General features: G+C 38.6%; 1 pseudogene across 1 annotated transcript in view; it reads right to left on the bottom strand.

Annotated features, from left to right (window-relative positions):
- The window catches only part of LOC149173448 (SUPPRESSOR OF GAMMA RESPONSE 1-like), a 91,548-nt pseudogene extending 72,109 nt beyond the window's left edge, over positions 1-19,439 (bottom strand). The window contains exon 1 of the transcript XR_016259682.1: positions 19,253-19,439. The product of XR_016259682.1 is annotated as an SUPPRESSOR OF GAMMA RESPONSE 1-like (transcript). The remainder of the gene's footprint in view (positions 1-19,252) is intronic.
- Between the last annotated feature and the right edge of the window lie 1,950 nt (positions 19,440-21,389).

The raw sequence follows: 21,389 nt of genomic DNA on the forward strand, positions 1-21,389 counted from the left end.
TCTACATCATCTTTCATTCACAGTAATAGACACAGAATTTAGATTGTGCAGTAGTCTAATTTTCAGATGGTTTCACATACCTGAGCTGCTTAAAGAAAAATACTCCAGTGATAGAGATCACCTCTATTTTTTGTTGCTAGTCAAACCTCCCGACCATGAGATTGTCTTTCAGGACCAAATCTCCCCCCTAGCTTGCTTACAAGACTTTCTGTCTCCTGCATGTTGCTCACACAACGTGCTCTTGCTATCTGGTCATCACCAGACTTAGCAATCCCCCTTTAATGTCTGTCATTACAACACAATCCTCTACCTTCCCTCCCCCTTGCTTCCTTTTCCTTGGAAGCATTTTTCCAATTAGGAAAGGTAGTTAGGGTTTCTTTTCCAGCAACAACCTTTCCAACTTCTTTTCTTCCAGAAGTTACAAGATCCAATGGTACTTTAAATCATTACTCATTTTCAATAAATAAAAATATTATTCAATTCAAACAGGTAATAACACTAATTATTTAATCTGTTCTTACTGCGGTAAATAAAATATTTACATCTTTCTGGGGACATTACATTCCCCCTCCTGAAATCAAACATCGTCCCGATGTTTTTCGACCTCAAACAATCTTGGATAAGCTTCTCTCATGAGTTGTTCATTCTCCCAAGTGGCCTCATCTGGCCCAAAGTGTTGCCATTGCACTTTAACCTAGGTGATGGCTCGTTTCCGCAGCATTGCTTCTCTCCGATCGAGTATATTCAGCGGCTCGACCAAGATTTCTCCTTCCGGCTCGACTTGAAGCACACAATATTTTAAGTCAGTTTTTTCTTTAACAACAAAACTGATTGGTCTACCTATGACACTTTCTTACCTGTATGTCCTGCCAACTGATTACGTGCTTAGGATCATAAACATATTTTTTTAATACAAACACATGGAAGACGTTGTGGACCCAAATGTGACTTGGCAAAGCGAGCTGGTACACTATGGGACCAACTCTTGCTAAGATCTGAAAGGGTCCACAAAACCGGGGTGCCAGCTTGGCACACCCACTCCATTGTGATGTGCTCTTTTTGGCTCGAATTCTCACATACACATGATCCCCTACTTGGTATTCCTTAAAATTCCTCTTCCGGTCGACGAAGTTCTTTTGCCTATCTTGGGCTGCCTTTAAATTGGATAGTACCTTCTTGACCATTTCTTCCATTTCTCTAAGCATTTTGGGGCCCAACATCAACTTGTCCTCTAGCCCTCCCCAACTTGCGAGTGTTCGACATTTCCGTCTGTACAACACCTCAAACGGGCTCATCTGCAGGGATGTACGATAGCCATTGTTGTACGCAAACTCAACCAAGTGCAAATAATCTTCCCACTTGGATGGTTGCTGCATAGCATATGCTCTTAACATATCTTCCACAACGTGATTCACTCGTTTTGTTTGCCCGTCGGTATGCGGGTGATAAGCGGTACTGAAATTCAATTGAGTCCCCAATTCCCCAAACAGGGTTCTCCAAAAGACCGATGTAAATTTTACGTCACGGTCAAAGATTACAGTTTTTGGTAACCGGTGCAGCCTAAAAATGTTTTGCAAAGACATGGGCAATCTGCACCGCTCTAAAGGTGGATTGTACAAGTATAAAATGGGTTGATTTGCTTAATTTGTCCACCACCACCATGATGGAATCGTTGTTTCTTTTTGACTTGGGTAATCCTGTTATGAAGTCCATAGAGATGGTTTCCCATTTCCACTCCGAGATTGGCAACAAATGCAATAACCCAACAGAGTGCTGGTGTTCCGCTTTAACTTGTTGGCCTTCCAGGCAACGCATCAAATATTTTGTTACATCCTTTTTCATACCCGGCCAATAATACTCCTTCTGAAGTGCAGTAATCAGCGTCTGATGCCCCGGGTGTCCAGCTTAATGACTTTTATGAAATTCATCTAAAATCAAGTTTTTAATGTCATTTTGGTTGGGCACATACAGCCTTTTTTTGTAATTTAGCGTGCCAGCAGCATCCATAATAGCATACTCTTGCTGATTTTCTTTGCTGGCTGGATTCTGAACTTGTTGTCTCATTTGTTGATATTTTGAATCTTGTTCTGCAGCCTAATTTTTCACTTCTCCGAAGGTACTCTGCCCTTCACTGTAAGAAATTTCGTAGAGACATTGTACCTTTTGACTTAAAGTGCCCGCTACCCGGTTCTCTTTCCCTTTCAGATGCTTAATCTCGAAGTCAAAACCACTTAGGAAATCCACCCACCGTGCCTGCCTAGCATTTAAGGTGGGCTGATTAAAATAACTAGTCAAACTGTGATGGTCCGTCATTAATAAAAACTTTTTTCCCATCAGGTAATGGCGCCACATTTTTAAGGCGTGAATAACAACTGTCAATTCCAGATCATAAGCAAAATATTTCTGCGCATGTTCCTTTAATTTCCTAGATTCATAGGCGATTACCTTTCCTTCTTGCATCAGTACCACCCCACCCCTTCCTTACTCGCATCTGTGCATACCACATAGTCCTTACCTGGATCTGCTATACTTAATATAGGTGTTGTGGTAAGCAGATGCATGAGTTGCTCAAAACTTTTTTGGCATTCTGCGGTCCATTTAAAAATTTTCCCTTTTTTTCTGCAAGGAAGTGATAGGGTAAGCCACTCTCGAAAAGCCTTCCACGAATCGCCTATAGTAACCTGCTAATCCCATGAAGGATCTTATATCTGCTACATCCTTTGGCACTGGCCATTCCATTATGGTCCTTATCTTCTCGGGATCCACAGCAATCCCACCTTTATAGATTATATGTCCCAAGTACTGAATTTGTCCTTTAAAGATGTCGCACTCACTGTATTTGGTGTATAATTGGTGTTCTCAGCAGTGTTGCACACATCGCGATCGGGATTTAATCGGCGCCGGGAAAAAAGCGGAAAAAATCGTTAAAATCGGGAAAAAATCGGAAAAAAGCGGGAAAAAATCGTTTGGCACAAAAATATTCATTTTTTTTCAATTTTTTTAATATCTAAACCATCTACAACATAAAATAAATACATTGACACATAAATATGATAAAAAAACTAATATATAAGATGTTTAATATCATTTCTAGCGCTAAAATGATAAATCACACATAACATTGAATCATGTCCTGAATAGTAAGTCCTGAGTCCCAAGTCCAACTCAGCCTCAAAATATCAACAAAAAATATGATAATGTATCTCATCATGTCATAATGTCATATACAATAAAATGAAAGTCTAATCCTATTGATTTCCTCTGCCCCTCTTGCGAGAAAATGGCACAACTTTCTCTTTCCCTCTAGATGTAGAAGCTGGTGCCTGTGGTGGTGGAAATGGCAGTGGAGTCTGACGTGCTCTAGAAGCTGAAGAACTAGTAGTAGCAGCTACAGGAGGCAGAGGTGGACGGAGACCACGTCCTCTGGTAGTGGTAGCCCGGGTAGCCCGGGTAGGCGGTGTCACCTCCTCCTCCTGCTCCTCCAACTCCTCCTCCTCCTGCTCCTGCTCCTGCTCCTGCTCCTCCTCCTCCTCCTCCTCCTCCTCCTCCCCCTCATCCTGCACTAACCAATCCTCAGTGGGATCCATGAGAGGCCTCTCGGTCTCAACCCTCCATTCAGCAGTGGTGTCAATCCCATCCAATGAGATGGCTTCCGTATCAGGTGTCTTCTCTAGTTGTTTCACCCACAATCGAAGATTGTAGTAGACATAGACCATGTCATTAAGTCTATGGGACTCCAACCTGTACAAAGTTCATGAAATAATAAATTAATAATTAATAATTAATATTATAAAAAAAATATTGTTTAAAACTTTAATGAATTCAAAAATTTATTTGGAACTTTGCAATATTTTAAATGTTTAAGTGTTAACCTATTGCGCTTCTTGTTGTGTATTTTTTCAAATACACTCCAATTGCGCTCACATCCCGAGGAGCTGCATGTTTGGCTGAGGATGCGTACGGCAAGATTTTGCAAAAGGGGTACTCTGCCACCATACATCTTCCACCATGCGTCTACAACAAAATTACAAATAAAATTTTAAATAAACATAAGAAAAAAATGGAATTTGAAGAAACAATGAAATTTGAAACAAAGTTACAAAGTACAAACTAAAAAATACCTGGCATTTTAACCGTCCTATCAATGACAGCCATCTCAAAGCCAAATGTGCCACCTGACAACTTATATTGCTCAATTTGTCTAGAGATCTCCATACGTTCTTCTGAAGATCTCACCATCTTCTGGACACAGGTTAATAATCCTTCCACGACCTCAACATCAAAATTAAACCCACATGCATAAGAAAATGCAGGGTTCAGGAAAAGCCCCGCAGCATGAATTGGACGATGGAGTGTGTTGTTCCATCGCTCATCAATGACCTTCCATAGAAGGAGTTGTCTCTGGAACCCATCATCTCCCTTGTCATCATAGTAGGACCGAATGGCTTCTTTGGCCCTGTCCATGGCTTCATACAAATAGCCCATTGCGGGCTTCTCACCATCAACCAACCGAAGAACCTTTACCAAAGGTTCTATAACAGCGCACACCTCCTGCACTCCCGCCCAGAAGTCTTCCTGGTATGAAACTAGTCTGCAGACGGCCTCTGCTTCTGGTTTGCGGCTCATTGACGAAGCACGCCACTCCTCTGAAAGAAACATTCTCTTCAAATCCCACATAGAATTCACGAGGGATTGAAGAGATATGAAACTCGTCGCAAACCGTGTAATGGCGGGGCGCACCAACTCTTTGTTGTTGGTGAATCTTCTCATCAAGCTAAGCACAGATGTGTGATTGTAAATAAATTTTGTGATGCTTTTTAATGAGTCAACAACCTCTTTGACAAAGGGAATTTTCCCAATGTCCTCTAACATCAAATCAATACAATGGGCAGCACAAGGTGTCCAAAATAAAGCAGGATGCCTGTCCATAAGCATTCTACCAGCAGCAACATAATTTGCAGCATTGTCCGTTATGACTTGGACAACATTTTCTGCACCCACCTCCAAAATAAACACATCCAACAAATCACATAAAGTTCTTGCATCTTTGATTTGATGAGTTGCATCAACAGATTTGATAAACATAGTCCCCTTGGGACAACTAACCAAGAAGTTTATAAGGGTTCTCCCCTTTTGGTCAGTCCAACCATCTGACATAACAGTGCATCCTGTTTGTGCCCATGATGCCCTAAAATCCTCCAATCTTTGGGTGCAGTCATGCTTTTCATCTTGAAGAAGCCGCCCTCTGAAATCATGAAGAGAAGGGAGTTTGTACCCCGGGCCAACACTGGCAATAGCATCAACAGTAGGTTGGAAAAATGGATTATTCCTTATAATGCTGAAAGGAATATCACTCCAGAGGAGAAATTTTGTCATCAACTTGTCAGCTTTTTCTTTTTCAGTTCTTTTTAGCATTGAACCAATACTTGGTTGTGAACCAGGTGTGGTTCGAGGAACAAAATATGATGATGCAGCTACCGGATTGACTGACGCTGCAGTAGAACCTGTGCCACTTGGCCCACTTCCGTCAGCTGACCTTTTTAGTTGCATTTTGAGTTCTTCTTTGGCGTCTCTAGTGTGCTCTAATTCTCCCAATGCTCTCATGGCTTTTTGGATAATTTCAGCATTTGTCTTTAGACAGGGCCCCACATCACGTCCAGGGATTTGTGCAAGGTGGAACTTCAACCTGTACACCCCCCGAATATTTCCTTTCCACACAACTTGCAATACAAGTTTTGTCTATCATTCGGAGTTTTAGGGTCACCATATTCCCAGAAAGGATCCAATTTCCTTGGCATGTTTGTTTTTGAATTTTGAATTTGCAAACCTATGGAAAAATAAGGATTAGGAAATAGGAATTTAGGATTACATAAATGATAATACAAATTACAATTTAGCATTTGCAAAATTACAAGCTAATTATTTCCAAAATCCCAATTTCTAAACCCAAGTTACCCAACCAAATGCCAAAAAACAATGAAAATTCAAAAAAAATAAACAATGTTTAAAAAAAATGAGAAAATAAAAATAACAAATTGGTTCTCATAGTCATAACAAATTACCCATCCCAAATCAATGAAAAATTTCAAAAAATTCTTTAAAAACAATGAAAACCAAAGTTTTTATAGAAGCAAAACCAAAAAAAATTAATCTACATACCTCTTTTATGGACAAATTGGTGATCTAGGCTTGGATTCCTCTTAAAAACGCTTCGATTCGCTCCCAAATCCGACGGAAACCCTTCAGCTCCTCTCCCTCACCTCTTCTCCTCCTCCTCCGCGCGCAAACAGCAAGCCCGCTGCCCCGACGGCCTGCGATTTTTTCCTTAAAAATCGCGATTTTTTCGAAAAAATCGCGATATTTTCAAAAACTCGCGATTTTTTCGATAAAAATCGTTATAAAAAAAAGTGGCGATTTTTATGCATAAAAATCGCGATTTGAATCGGGTAAATGAAAAAATCGCGCTTTTTCGATAAAATCGTGATTTTATCGCGATTTTAACAACACTGGTTCTCAGAGAGTTTGCAATACCAATTTGAGGTGCTCCTTGTGCTCCTCCCAATGTTGCACGAAGCGGGGACGTTTTTTGGAAGCGGGGATGCGGAAGCGTCATTTTCCAAAAATCTAGGAAGCGGAGCGTCTGCGGAAGCGTCTTATATATATATACATATATATATAGTTTTTTGCATTTATACTCAAAACAAACATCCCAAATACCAAATTAGTTGTAGAAGACATGAAAACATGCATATTTTTGCATAAATCAAGATAGATATAACATCCATTGTACATTAATGGTTAATTATTCGAGCATCAACCATCTAGAATATAGATTCTTCTCCTCTTGTCTAGCCTTTGCCTCTACCTCGATTCTCTAGGGATATTAGTTAACATTCCCCAATTTTGATCAAACTACCTAATTCAAGACTTAAAATATGGTAGAAAAAGCTTAACATGCTTGATCGATGATTTTGACTTGATTGAAAGGTAATTTTTTGCTAAGGGCGTGTCGCGTGACAAAGGAGTTCAACAATTAACACCACCAACACTAGGGTACATATAGGGCTTGGTGCTCTTGATTAAATGCTAATCGCATACCTTCATACTTGATATAATCTAATGAAATGCCATAATCCCATTGATCCTGAATTCCTGAAAACTGTTAAGTCTGCTAAATTTTGAATAGGATATGAAATTCTATTTTCTCCATATGAAGTACAATGAGGCTGGAACCACTCTCAAACATCCTGAGTCATTTCATGGTAATGTTAAAAATTTAAGTAAAAGGATGAAAATGAAAAATAAAGGAGAATGTCACTTTTACTTTTAGAATTTAACATTACCATGAGGGAGCATTTGCTATATTTATATTTTTTTTATATTTTTTTTGTCTTCATTCCTCATCCTAACCCAAGGTGGACCCAACTCCAACAAGCAAACTCACCTAAAATTGAACAACAACAAAAAAGAAAAGAAAAAAACGATTTAACTTCCGAAATTTACAGGAAACGTCCAAAACAAGCGAAAGCACACTTCCGAATTTTGGAAGCGTGCTTCCGGGGACGCTTCTTAGACGCATCCGCACTGGGCGCGCTTCGGGCCTTGGAACCGAGGGGGTAACGTTTCCTGCAACATTGGCTCCTCCATATTCCGGGAATATATCAATATATCATCAATAAAGATTAACACGAACTTGTCCAAATACTTATGAAATATGATGTTCATTAAGCACATGAAGGTCATAGGGGCGTTGGTTAACCCAAAGGGTAATACCACAAATTCATAGTGTCCATATCGAGTTCTAAAAGCAGTTTTGGCTATGTCTTCCTCTTTAATTCTGATTTGATGGTATCCTGATCGTAAATCAATTTTTCAAAATACAATTGCCCCTTTCACCTGATCAAAAAGTTCATCAATACGGGGTAAAAGGTACTTATTCTTAATTGTCAATTTATTCAACTGACGATAGTCCATGCACATACGAAGGGTCCCATCCTTCTTTTTAACAAACAGCACAGGGGCTCCTCAGGGCGACACACTGGGGCAGATGTAATTCTTGTCCAACAGCTCCTGCAACTACATTTTCAATTCTATTAATTCTGGTGTGCTCATTCGATAAGGAGCTCGGGATACCGGGGCTGCCCCTGGCACCAATTCGATAGTGAAGTCTATGTCTCTCTTGGGTGGCAGTCCTGGTATCTCCTCCAGAAACACATCTGCAAATTCTCGTATTACTGGGATACTTTCCAATGTGGCAGTCTTATCTTTTGAGTTGGCATAACCCACTTGAATGGCATAAATCTGACATCTTTTCCTGATACACTTTGCCAATTGAGAGGCAGTTATTGGCCGAATCTGCATTGGCCTCATAATACCTTGCATCTCCTTCTTTTCCCCGAGTTCATCCTTGTAACAGATAGTTTTTGTTTTACAATTTATAATGGACCAACGTTTTTCCAACCAGTCCATGCCTATCAATACATCATATGATCCAAGGGGAAGCACGTTTAGATCTGCCATCACCGATTGACCTGCTATCTTCAAGGGGCAATTATTGACCTTAGCTAACACACGTCTCTTTGCCCCTGTTGCCAGCTGTACTAGCCAAGGGCTTTTAAACTTAACAATTTGTAACTTACACTGTTCCACAATCTTAGGGCCTATATAACTTAATGTAGCTCCAGGATCAATACAATTACAATATGATTAAAGATCTTACCTTCAAACTCCACCATAGTCGACTGGTATTCTGCCTGACGGTCTTCCAAAGCAGCATTAATTCTTGGTAAACTTCGGGCCATGTCGCCAACCCTAGATGCTTCATGGATCTGCGAAACCTGTTCATTACCCTTTGGGTGAGGACAATTTTTAACGTAATGAGGCCCTCCACAACCCCAGCATTGTATTAGAGGTCTCGCTGTCCCTTCATTATCAATTTTACCTGATTGTTCACTGATTCTGGATTCAATGGGTGGCTTCAATCTGAGCGGGTTCTTATGCAGATTCCTGTTATTTTGTCCTTTGGGAACTCCTTTGCTAACACTGCCCCGATTTCCTTTAGTGCCTACACCCTAAGTCACCAAGTTCGTGTTCGAGTTTGAGTTCGGAGACCATGAAATTCGAATAAAGTTCGGCAACTAAAATTTTGTCAATAAAGTTTGACATATAGAAATTCGAAAAAAAAATGTGTGTATCTATATATATATAGATATATAATCAATTTAAAGTCAAATTCAACTAAATTTTTGGCTTAGCAAGAGAACAAAGACTAGAAAAGTTGAGCATTTTCAAAAGGATTGTTGGCATAACAATTTAGAATTTTCATATGACAGTGATGTAGTATCCAGATGATATCATAGTGGATATCTGGTTGACTAAGCACTGTATTTGTTATAGTTTCTGTTTTTTTTCAAGACAATTTAATAGCCTAGTGGATATCTCATTGACTAAGCACTGTATTTGTTTCTTCTTTTCTGGATGACAAGCATAACTGTTGTTGACATGGTCATTGAGTCAGTGTTGTGTATAAATATTTCTCATAAAATTTAATACATATTGTTTCATCATTTTTGTTTTAAGACATGCGTATAGGACTAGTGATATGTCTGTGATCTTGAAATGGTCACAGACAAAACAGATAAGATGTTGTCATAGTCATCAACTCAGTGCTATCACTGCTATGTTTATCTCTCAGAACGTAGGCTAATGTTTTTCATTTTTTCCTTTTTAAGACACGGGTGAGTGATGTAAGTGTCTATGATTTGGAAATCACAGACAAAACAGATAAGATGTTGTCATAAACTCAGTGCTATGTTGATCTCTCCGAACGTAGGCTAATGGTTTGCATTTTTTCCTAATTAAGACATGGGTGAGTGATGTAAATGTCTGTGATTTGGAAATGAATACTAATCCCGAGATTAATCTATGAACTAAATGTCTCAAGATTGTTGCTCTGTTGTAACTTGTATCAATGTGTTCTAGGGTTTGTCAAGTATCTGAAGGTGCTAATGGACCCAAAACACCTATCATCCTACAAATCTTTATCCTCCAAAACAGATATCAATATTTCCAATATTCTTCCATTGAGATCAGGATATATTTTCCTCATTTTGTTTATCAATGGAGTTGGATATTCTTTGTTGTCTTTCTTTGACACAGCACTGTCTTAAGATCTTTTGACAAAATACATACCTGTTCTAGGATGGATCATGGAGCAGGTCAGATAATATGTTTCGCACAGACATCAACCCATACATGTGTTAATGTTCGTGTACATGCGTCTTAAAATTTAGTATTGAGCTCAGTACTGTGATGAAATTGTTTCTAATCATATATATAAACTTGCACTGATTTCTATTACTAATCCAACCTCCAACCTGCGTATGGAACCATTCGATGAACCTATTGAGGTTGCTCAGTTGAATCCTAAACAATCGGAAAGCTTTGATGCTTCAACGGACTTAATAGAGTTGCTCAATTTTGGTTGTGAGAGTTGTAGTCTTAGGCTCTATGTGACAGTCGTGACTACGTCTTACAAATTAAACATTATTTATTATGCGTCTTGCCCTCAGAGTCTCATACGAAGCATTGAAATGTAATTTCATGCATTGGTTTAAAAAAAAATAAAAAATTGCAAGCCTACAGGCTACAGGCTAGCCGCTACATCATACATGATACATGATACATCCACCCGGGCCTGAGTTGAACATTGACAACCTACAGCCGTGACAAGGAAATTAGGCTCGGATCACTTACTTGGAAGTTGGGATTCGGAACACTGGTGACTGGACTGCAGACAATGAAACCCTTCGGCGAAGTTGCGATTAGCGAACAATGAAACCGAGCAAAACGCGCGTAAAAAACGAACTTCAACGAATTTTTTTCAACCCTAAACGATTTTTTTCGAACTGCAAACGAACTTCAACGATTTTATTCGCCAAAAAATTCGAATTCGTCATTAAGTTCGAGTTCGCCATAAAATTCGGCGAACTCGAACGATTAAATTTTCCTTTCAAATTCGGCAAATTTCGAACTTCAATGATTTTGTTCGCCAAATCTGGTGACTTAGCCTACACCCATCTTATTACCTCTCTTGTCTACCCACCTCTTTCTTAGGACTTCTCCCTTCTGCTTACTCTGTTGATAGCATATCCTGGCCTTTCGTATCACCTCATCCATTATTTTTGGGTTATCGAACTTAATTCGTTCCCTCATCACCAAGGGTAGACTACTGACGAACCGCTGTACCTTAGCCTTCTCATCTCATATGTAAGGCACATAACGGAGTAACGTGGTAAATCGAGTGATAAACTCGTCCACTGTTTGCTGCCCAAGTCGCAGGTCATGGAATTCCCTTGCCTTTTCATCGTAGAATCGTTCAGTCAAATATCTCCTTGAAGCATTTTTGAAATTTTTCTCAAGTTATACTTTGCTCACTTACAACTCGTACAATCTTGACTTCTTCCCACCACAGGGTAGCCTTCCCCCGTAATTGAAATATGGCCAGCCACGCTTTGAGGTTTTGATCATATTCATACAATTGAAAATATTTGTTCATGTTAATCAACCAAGCTTCGACTGCCTCTTCCAGCTCTCCATCAAAGTGTGGTGGTTTTATTTTCCAAAACTCCCCTTGTAATTCTATCCGCTGCCTTTTCGATGTCGGGTGTTCAGAGGCATTATCCTATTTTTCCTCTCGATTCTCTTCCCCTCCTTCGGTTTCTTCCTGATCCGTGTGGTGGCCTTGTTCCTCTGACACTCATATCTGTTCGGGACTGGGATTCGGCTGGCGCTAGTTCTGCTTATCTGATAGGCTTTTTATGAGTTTTTCCTACTCCATAGTTAATCTTGCGTTGTCCTCCCGCAGGCGGGCCATTTTATTCTTAAATTCCTAAATTGTCTCTAATATCGTAAGGTTAGTGTTGTGGGCCCCCTAACCTAACTGCACCCATATCTCAGGATTAGTCTCAGGGCTTGCTGCAAGTTCTGGTCCAGTCACAATCCTGTGTGGAACACTATCCGTTCTCCTCATTCTGTTGTTGTCCATTTCCTGTTCTTAACACAAGTAAAAGCAAAAGATTAACACAATAACTGTTTTTTATCAAATATATTTGCCAGAGGCCACAAGTTTTGTAACCTGGGCTCTGATACCACTTGTAATGACTCCACATCATACTACTATTTACATACATAAAAAAAAATAAAATAAAATAAATAAATTATAATACAATGGGTTCGCACCATTATTCATTCTATTTAATAGCCATAACTTTAATCTTTACTGTAGATGAGGTGAGTACATTTGAATTTCCATGTCACAGGGTTCTCCTATATAGTTCTGGTTGCCAAACCTATAATTCTGGGTTTAAGTGCCAATGTTGATTTGAGTCAACATTAAATGTCTTTGTCCTCGCATTCCTAATCCATTACTGCTTGCTTCCATCCGCACTCAAGTTGTCTCTGTCATCAAGCTACCACTGTGTTTTCTATTCGAAGGAGTGATATTTGTTTTTTATTCGGCATTGAATGCCCTACTTTGTCCTGGTACGTGGCACGGGTAGGTCATCCCACCGCAGCTACTCCTCTTGGGCCTCCTGTTTCCTCGACGGTGGAGGGATTGGGAACCTAATCCGACGGCTGAGCTGCTTCTAGGGATTAATCACATTCTCACTTGCGATGGCGAGGCTTTTCATTTGCTCCATTCTTCCTCGGCGCTGCTCCAGTTCCTCATCCTCTCTTGTGGACCTGTCATACCAGAGCTGCAACGCAAGGCTTTGCTCAGGGACGGGGTTATGGTTTTGTTTCATGCAGGTGCTCCTCAAATAAGCTCACATACGCAAGGGTAATTTTTACTTGCTTACAGAAAATCGTTTTGCACAATTTTTGTTACCCAGTTGCTAATGTATGGTTTGGTCTACAAGAGTCTCGGCTACTGGCTTGGGGTTTATGGCGAAGCCCAAAGGATGGTCGCTCCATAAACTCTTGGTCGCTTTAGTACTCCCGAGTAAGATTTAACTCCAGATTGAGCTGTTATGCCCGAGATGGAGCTCTCATAGGTTGCTTGGGCTAGAGCTTCGGTTCTCTACAAAATAAGTTTTCTCAATACTGTTGAAATGATGCGGTCTCTATATAAATTATCTTTAAGGTTTTTCTCGAGCGATTACCACCACTGTTCTGAGGTGTATGTAAATACATCCCGCTATATGAGTGAGGGTTTTAATGTTTGGCTATAGACCTACGTTGATGGCTGCGTCAGTGGTTGTTTACATGTTAATTTTTGGATTTTTAGTGGAAGTTTTATATTTATGGGAAAGAGGAACTGTTATCCAATTTTACGTCTTCCGGGGTTTGTAGCCGAGTCATCCCTCTTGTATATGAGACTCTGGTTCTATCTATTAATCAATGGCCGGATTCAATGTGTAAATCTCTTATGTTACATGGAAATACTTTTGAACTTTAGTCAGTATTAAAAATGTATTTGATTATCGATCTCTATATTCACCTTGGATAATATTACTCGTAAGTTTGCAGTTTGATTGGTTCGATTAGGACCCACTGTAGAAGAACCCGAAACATGGTTTTCTTTGTTTAATTTCTCTGTTTACACAACACTGTGTCGAATATGTTTGGTTAATGTTTGTTGTGTGTTTGAATATATCCAATTCTCTGCTTTTATGGGATCATTTGGTACTTTAGTTATTACATTTTTTTGATGATTGAATTCTGTCAGAGTTAATAGTTTGGCGCCCCTTGTAGTGTTTTTGGAAGTCTTCAAATTAATTAACAGACCTTTCTCAGGACAAATGAGGCTAGGTCGGCACTAGGGTTTTTCTACCCTTAAGCCCCTGCCACGTCAATCCTCCTAAGTTTCCTTCTTGCTTCGAGTATAAGGTATTTCCAACTTTGTAAAATTCTCTTCCTAATTTGTCTAAATTTCGCTCGAACAACAGAGAGCATCTACTTCTAGTTCTTTTCTATATTATTTTAATATAACCCTCTTTTCATTTATGTTTAAAAGAGTGGTACGAAATTGTAACTCTATAGTAACTCTCTTGCATTAAATTACCTATACAAATGCTATTTACAGTAATTCTAGGTTAATCAATTTCTTACATTGAAAGATCTGAGTAGAGTATTTTCTATAAATAATGTGTTTCAGATTTACAGGGAAACTCCCTTACTCTTTCTTTTAACGATTCTTCTGTAAAAGATTACTATACTAGTTTTCTGAATTTCCATAGATAGAAATTATGAGTTCTTTGCATTCACTACTCTAGCTTTAGACACACCTCTACATCATCTTTCATTCACAATAATAGACACAAAATTTAGATTGTGCAATAGTCTAATTTCAGATGGTTTCACATACCTGAGCTGCTTAATGAAAAAATGCTCCAGTGATAGAGATCACCTCTATTTTCTGTTGCTAGTCAAACCTCCCGACCATGAGATGGTCCTTCGAGACCATATCTCCCCCTAGCTTGCTTACAAGACTTTCTGTCTCCTGCATGTTGCTCGCACAACGTGCTCTTGCTATCTAGTCATCACCAGACTTAGCAATCCCCCTTTACTGTCTGTCATTACAGCACAGTCCTCTACCCTTTTCCCCCCTTGCTTACTTTTCCTTAGAAGCATTTTTCCAATTAGGGAAGGTAGTTAGAGTTTATTTTCCAGCAACTGCCTTTCCAACTTCTTTTCTTCTAGAAGTTACAAGATCCAATGATACTTTAAATCATTACTCATTTTCAATAAATAAAAATATTATTCAATTCAAAAAGGTAATAACACTAATTATTTAATCTGTTCTTACTGCGGTAAATAAAATATTTACAGCTTCCTGGGGACATTACACAAATGTATCGTAAGAGGGTTAGCTAACAAAAAAAACAGATAGGACATTAGGCAACCATGTGGTAAGCTACGTATGGAGGTGACAAAAGTAGGGACTGAAGCTATAATCGCTTCATCCTACACCAGCGCTCCCATTCAATGGTTTAAACACAATTTGACGTGGGTAGGACTTCTATTGATAATAGAGAGACGCGGCTTGGATAGCTAGGTCTCTGTCAATCTTTACAAGGGTTAGCTAGCGAGGAAAACAGATGACAACATTAAGCAACCATGTGGGAAGGTGATGGATAGGTGACACCTATGGAGATGACAAAAGCAGGGAGTCAAGCCATAATCGCTTCATCCTATGGTTTAATCACAATTTGATCTGGGCAGGACTCCCATTGATAATAAAGGGACGCGGCTTGGATAGCTAGCTCTCTGCCTATCTTTCAAAGCAGCTATGATCTAGGTCTTATGGGTCTAAGTCTAAATTTAGGGCTTTAATTTCTAGTTTGCAGCATGTAACTAATTTCCCAATGAAGGAAAGACAAAGCAGTAAACAATGCATAACATTTTTCCTTTGAGGAACAACTTACAGACTGGACTAGTATTTCTTATTATACAGATATTTCTTATTGTACGGATGTAATATACAAATAGTTAATTTGAAAAAACACATTAAAAATCATAAGAAACAAAATAAGAATATTTGAATTAAAAACAAAAACATTAAAAATCAATGGAAACAAACTAAAAAATAAAATTTAAAATTTTATTTACTAAATAAATAAAAATTCTGGAAAAAAAATTAAAAATAAATCCAAAAAAGATATAATATATAGATAGTTAATTTTTTTTTTTAAATTATTAAAGATTAAAAAAAAATAAAAAAACATAAATTCAAAGTTGTTATTTTGAGTTGTTGAGGAAAAAAAATTGAATCCTTTCCCCTAAAAATAATGAAAAAAAATAATAAAAACTAAAAAAATATATACAATGCTAAATATAATTAAAAATTCATATTTATAAAAATTATAATAAATATAAATGAAAATTTTGTCAAAACAGTATAATGACTCATTTTCTCAAAACAATATAATGATTTGTTTTTAAAATGGCCCAATGCTAGTAAAACCCAAATAAACAAATATCAAAACAGCAAAAGATTATCACGGAGTATAGATATCATTTTAAAAAAAAACTTTATCACGGAGTATAGATATCATTTAAAAAAAAAACTTTGATTTAGAGAATTGTGGCGGGTCCGAAAAATCTGTATTCAGAGTGGATTTGTTTTTAAATATGGTAAAACAGTAATTTGATAGAGCAATCTATATGAATTTTATGGATATACTTATAACCATTAAAAATCTTATGATTCTGTTATAAGCACATTCATAAATAGGATGGACCGCTCTCCGTCACGTACAAAGCTTATGATTTTTCTTCCGGGTTCTAATTCAAATGGTTGGGAGTAAGATTGGCTTTGGTTTTTCACATTGTTGGGAGTAAGATTGGATTTGGTTTTTCACATTGTTGGGAGTAAGATTGGTTTTTTTTACTAGTGTTTAAATTTTGTCTATAAAGAAATATGTTAATTAGTTGTAATAAGGTTAAAAAGATAGATGTTTTTATTATAAATAATAAAATAGTATAATGATTTCTAACAGTATTCCCATACTGTTAAGGTTAAAAGAGTAGATGTTTTTACGTCAATATTATTAAAGTTAAAAATAAATGTTTTCACTAAAAATAAAATAAAACAATACAACAATTTTTAATATTAGGTGAATATCATTAAAAATGCTAAAATAAAATCTAACTAAACAAATAACTTAATCATGAATGATTAAAACATTGAAAATATCTTGGAGGATAGACATCATTTAGAAAAGAAAAGAAAGAGACAGAGTAGGGGACAATTTTTTTAACCATGGTGAATTGTTTTTTGTTGGGAAAAATTGTATTTGCAATGCATTTATTTTTAATTATACTAAATTAATAATAGTAACTTGTTAGAGTAATCTATATTCAAGACAGATTCTATTGGATATCTAGATCTTGGGACAAAGGGTCCCTAAGTTAAAAAGTTTATGATTCTATTATAAGCACATCTATAAATTTTTAACTATACTAAATCAATAATAGTAACTTGTTAGAGTAATGGGATACCCCTTTGCCTCGAGGTACAAAGTTTATGATATTTTTGCTGGGTTTTAGTTCAAGTTGTTGGGAGTAAGATTTGTTTTCACCATCACTAATGTTCAATTCCTACAAAGGAACATGTTAACCCCGTTATAATAAAATTAAAAGGTTAGACACTGAATTTCAAACACTGACACTAACCTAAAAGTTATAATGACAACCTCCAACTTTGCTACATTGTAAGTTACATATCAAACACTGGCACTAACCTAAAAGTTATAATGACAACCTCCAACTTTGCTAGGCCATAAGTTACCCACTAGACACTGAATTTCGAACACTGACACTAACATAAAAGTTATAATGACAACCTCCAACTAACCCACTAGACACGAACCCTGACACTAACTAAAAGTTATAATGACAACCTCCAACGATGCTACCCCATAAATTACCTATTAGACACTGAGTTTCCGACACTGACAATAACCTAAAGTTATATGCCTACCATTAGATTTTGGTAGGCCAGTTGTCCAACGAATATGCCCATCATTAAATTTCAACCAGCCATTAGATTTTGGTAGGCCAGTTGTCCAACGCATGTGCCCACCATTAAATTTGGGCAAACCAGTTATCCAACAATAAGCATATATAACAACAACTCATTCAATACCCATTGACAACCCACATATTTATTGCTACACTGTAAATTACCTATTATACACTAAATTTTGAATACTAACACTAACTTAAAATTATGATAACCACCCGTGGAACCAACCTCCAACTTTAAACCTAGATCTCACCTTGAAGGTATAATGAAAACCTCGGACTTTAAACCTACGCCTCGCCCAGGGAATTTAGAAGTTACCAATTCCCCTATAAGAAGTTACCCATTCACATATATTATTAAAGAAAAAAAAAAAGCTCCTCTGCTTTGTAGATGATATTTATCACCGTCTCATGCATCGTTCGCGACACTTGGGCAAAATCGTAGCCAGAGCAACGTGAGAATGAAGTGATCGGAGAACTGCGCATCCAGCTTCACGCGGCATTAATTAGCAGTTTTAGAACAGACAAGTCTAGTGGCAGAGTCGACAGCAGCAGTAGCAGAGTTGACAGTCGCATTGGCAGAAAAGCAGAGGGTGCATCGGCGCAGAGTTTCCTCAAATTGGAGAGGGATTTCGCACAGCAGGCATACCCATTACAGGAAGCAGATGACGGGAGTTCAAGCCCAAGCACCCCATTTCAACGAGCATCGACAGGACATGGATACGCGCATCAATGAGGGTTGGAAGAGAAGGGTCAGTTAAAAGGATTTGAGAAAGAATTGATCGAGGAGGACTTCAAAGAGGAATCCAGAGTTGAAGTTGAAGAAGGCCTAATGTCCTAGGCATACAGCAGAAATTATTGCAACACATGCGGTGAATGAGCAAAAGCTTCAGAATAAATTGAGAAGCGTCAAACAACAATTAACACGGCAACATTTGGGCAAAATCCTAAACAGAATACCATAACAATGAAGTGATCGGAGAACTACGCATCCAGCTCTCGGTAGAACTCATTAGCAGTTTCAGAGCAACCAGTCTAGTGACAGAGACGACAGCAGCATTGACAGAGAATGCAGCAGAAGGTGCAGCGGCGCAGAGTTCCCACTAATTGGAGAGGGATGTCGCACAGAAGGCATACCCATTACAGGAAACGGCCCACAGCAGTTCAAGCCCAAGCACCGCATTTCGAGGAGCATCGTCGGGACATGGATACATGTCGCATCAATGAAGGTTGGAAGAGAAGAGTCAGCTTAAAGGATTTGAGAAAGAATTGATTGAGGAGGACTACAAAGAGGAATTTAGAGCTGAAATTCAAGAAGGCCTCATGTCCTACTCATGCAGCAGCATTTATTGCAAGACATGCAGTGAATGAGGATAAATTGAGAAACCTGCAACAACAATTAACACAGAAATACAGCGAGGCATGTTGAAGGAATGAGAAGCAAATGGGATTCTCCCTGAGATCCTTCCTTTCCCCAGAGGCTTGACTTAAGATGTTTACAGCTTTCGTAGTTTTGGGGAGCATTAACAAGTTAGTACAACATTTTTAGGGGCCGAGAAACCATTCAACCGCTGTACCTTTAGAAGACCAAGAAACATTCGAAAACAGCACAAACATTGCATGAATGCGACCCAAATTCAATCACAACACAGTCGAAATGCTCTCAAAATGAGCAATTTCTACACTAAACAATCCATGGATGTGAATCAATGCACTTGCTTACCTCGTCATTGAGATCTGGAATCTGCAATCGGTATGAACTTCCAGCTCTACCGAAGGACGGAATGGTGGATTTGGACAAGTTGAACCCTTACTCAAAACCCGCAGCAAAAGCAAGTGAACTTTCTCAGTATTTGCTCTGCTCAGAGTTTCCACTTTGACAAGTATTGTGATGTCGGAAGGCGGGAAACAGCTTCTTAATAGCCGTTGAGCAGGCTCGAGGATACTGAACCTGAGGCTCGTGGGGGTAAGAACATACTCCCCAAGTATGCTCTGTTGGCTTGGGATAGGCCCGGATGCGCGGCTTGACTTGGGGATCTAGTCATAAACCACATCAGAAAGCGACGTGGGGATTAAAATAATATAAATATTTTGATTGGTTGACACATAATTACGGATTATTTTAATTTAAAATATAATTGTAGCTAACTTGGTTTGGATGGATTAAAACAATACAAATATTTTAATTATATGGGACACACTTACTTAACTTGGCTTTTAATGGGGGCGTTAGTGAGGCCAATTTTGGGATCTCAATGAATGTGAAGGTTAGAGTTTCAATATAATTTGAAGGTTAGAGTTATTGATCTTGATTGTCATTGATGTCAATATGGCAATATTTTAGGAGAAGTGGAGCAAGAAGCCATGAGGAGAAATCAAAGGAAAGCCAAGACAGTCAAGCCATTGGAGAGAATATCGGAAGTCATAAGAGCTATCAGAGCAGAACTATCAAAGCAGGGAAGAAGTTCATTAGAAGGAACAAAGAGAAACACGCATCAGGAGGAGAAGCCAGCAAAAGAGTAGTTAAGGGAGGAGCATCACATGTAATATATGCCAAAGAAGAACTATCAGAATCCAAAGGGAAGACCGATCAGAGAAGCAAGAGAAGCATAGAGGAAGAGTCATTTGAAACCACAATAAGCAAAGAGCGGAGAGTCGTTACTCTGTGTAACCGCGTTCAACAGTTAACCGGCAAGTTTGTAATAGTGGCAGTGGTTATCGAGTGGACGCTAGGCGATAAGTGGTATTTAGAGGAGAGTGCTTGATTCCATTAACCGAACGACACATAGCACTCGGGTGGAAAGAGAAAACCACTTTTTTGGGTGGTTATTTCTCTTGCAAGTGGCTCACCCGAAATGCATGAAGGTCGTTGGATCTAGCGCGGGTTGATCGACGGCGAAGGATCAACGGACGGTTTTGGGTTGATCGGGTTAAGTCGGGACCGTTAGATCTGGAGAGAAGATCAACGGTGGAGGATCACCAAGGAATACCACAAGAGTGTAAAGTTGTGTCATGATAAAATATGTGATTGTGATATATATATATATATGTGAACCCAAGGGACCATTACAATATGATGTAATATAATATCGCGTCTGTCACAATATCACAAGCCTCTTTAAAAGCCTTGCCACATTAAAATGCCGATTGCGATACGTATGTGGACCCGCTACAATGTTATAACATGCCCTATTGTAATATCGCGTCCATCGCAATATCGCAAGCCTTGTTAAAGTTTTGCCACATTGAAATCCGCCGATTGCGATATAATTGCGGACCCGACTACACCATTATAGCATGGCTTAATCAAATGTCGCATCTGTGGTAATCGCAATGTACAAAGAAATGTCAAACCGGTGATTGCGATAAGGATGTGAACCCGGCGGACTTATTAATAACTATTTAATACCATATCGCATCTGCTCCGTTGGCAATTGGGAATCGGCTATGTTATGTGCGAACCTCCAGAAGTTGTGATTGCAATAAAAGGATGATGTGGCATGTGGGACCTCTATATGGGTATAGCCTATTCTATATGATTTCCATAAATATGGAACACTCTTCACTATGTTTTTAATATTCAAGTCAGTCGGCCTTCTTCCACTAAACGCGTCTTTCCATTGCTGAATTCAAAGAGATAGAGGAAGCCAAAGAGTGAGCGCAAAGAAAGTTGAAAGATCAAGCAAGCGTTGAGGAAGTCGAAGCTCAAGCAAGCAAGGAGGAAGCCAAAGGTCAGGCATATCAGAGATATAAAACAGAGAACAAGGAAAGTTTAATGTTGCTGGTGAATTGTAAGAAACAAAGGAAGCCGAAGTTCTGGCAAAAGTGGAAGGAACAAGAGGACAGAAGTAAGTCATAGG

The sequence above is a fragment of the Pinus tabuliformis genome, chromosome 4_2, assembly GCF_031772625.1.
Source record: "Pinus tabuliformis cultivar Carrire ecotype Pingquan chromosome 4_2, CPIR1, whole genome shotgun sequence".
Lineage (NCBI taxonomy): Eukaryota > Viridiplantae > Streptophyta > Pinopsida > Pinales > Pinaceae > Pinus > Pinus tabuliformis.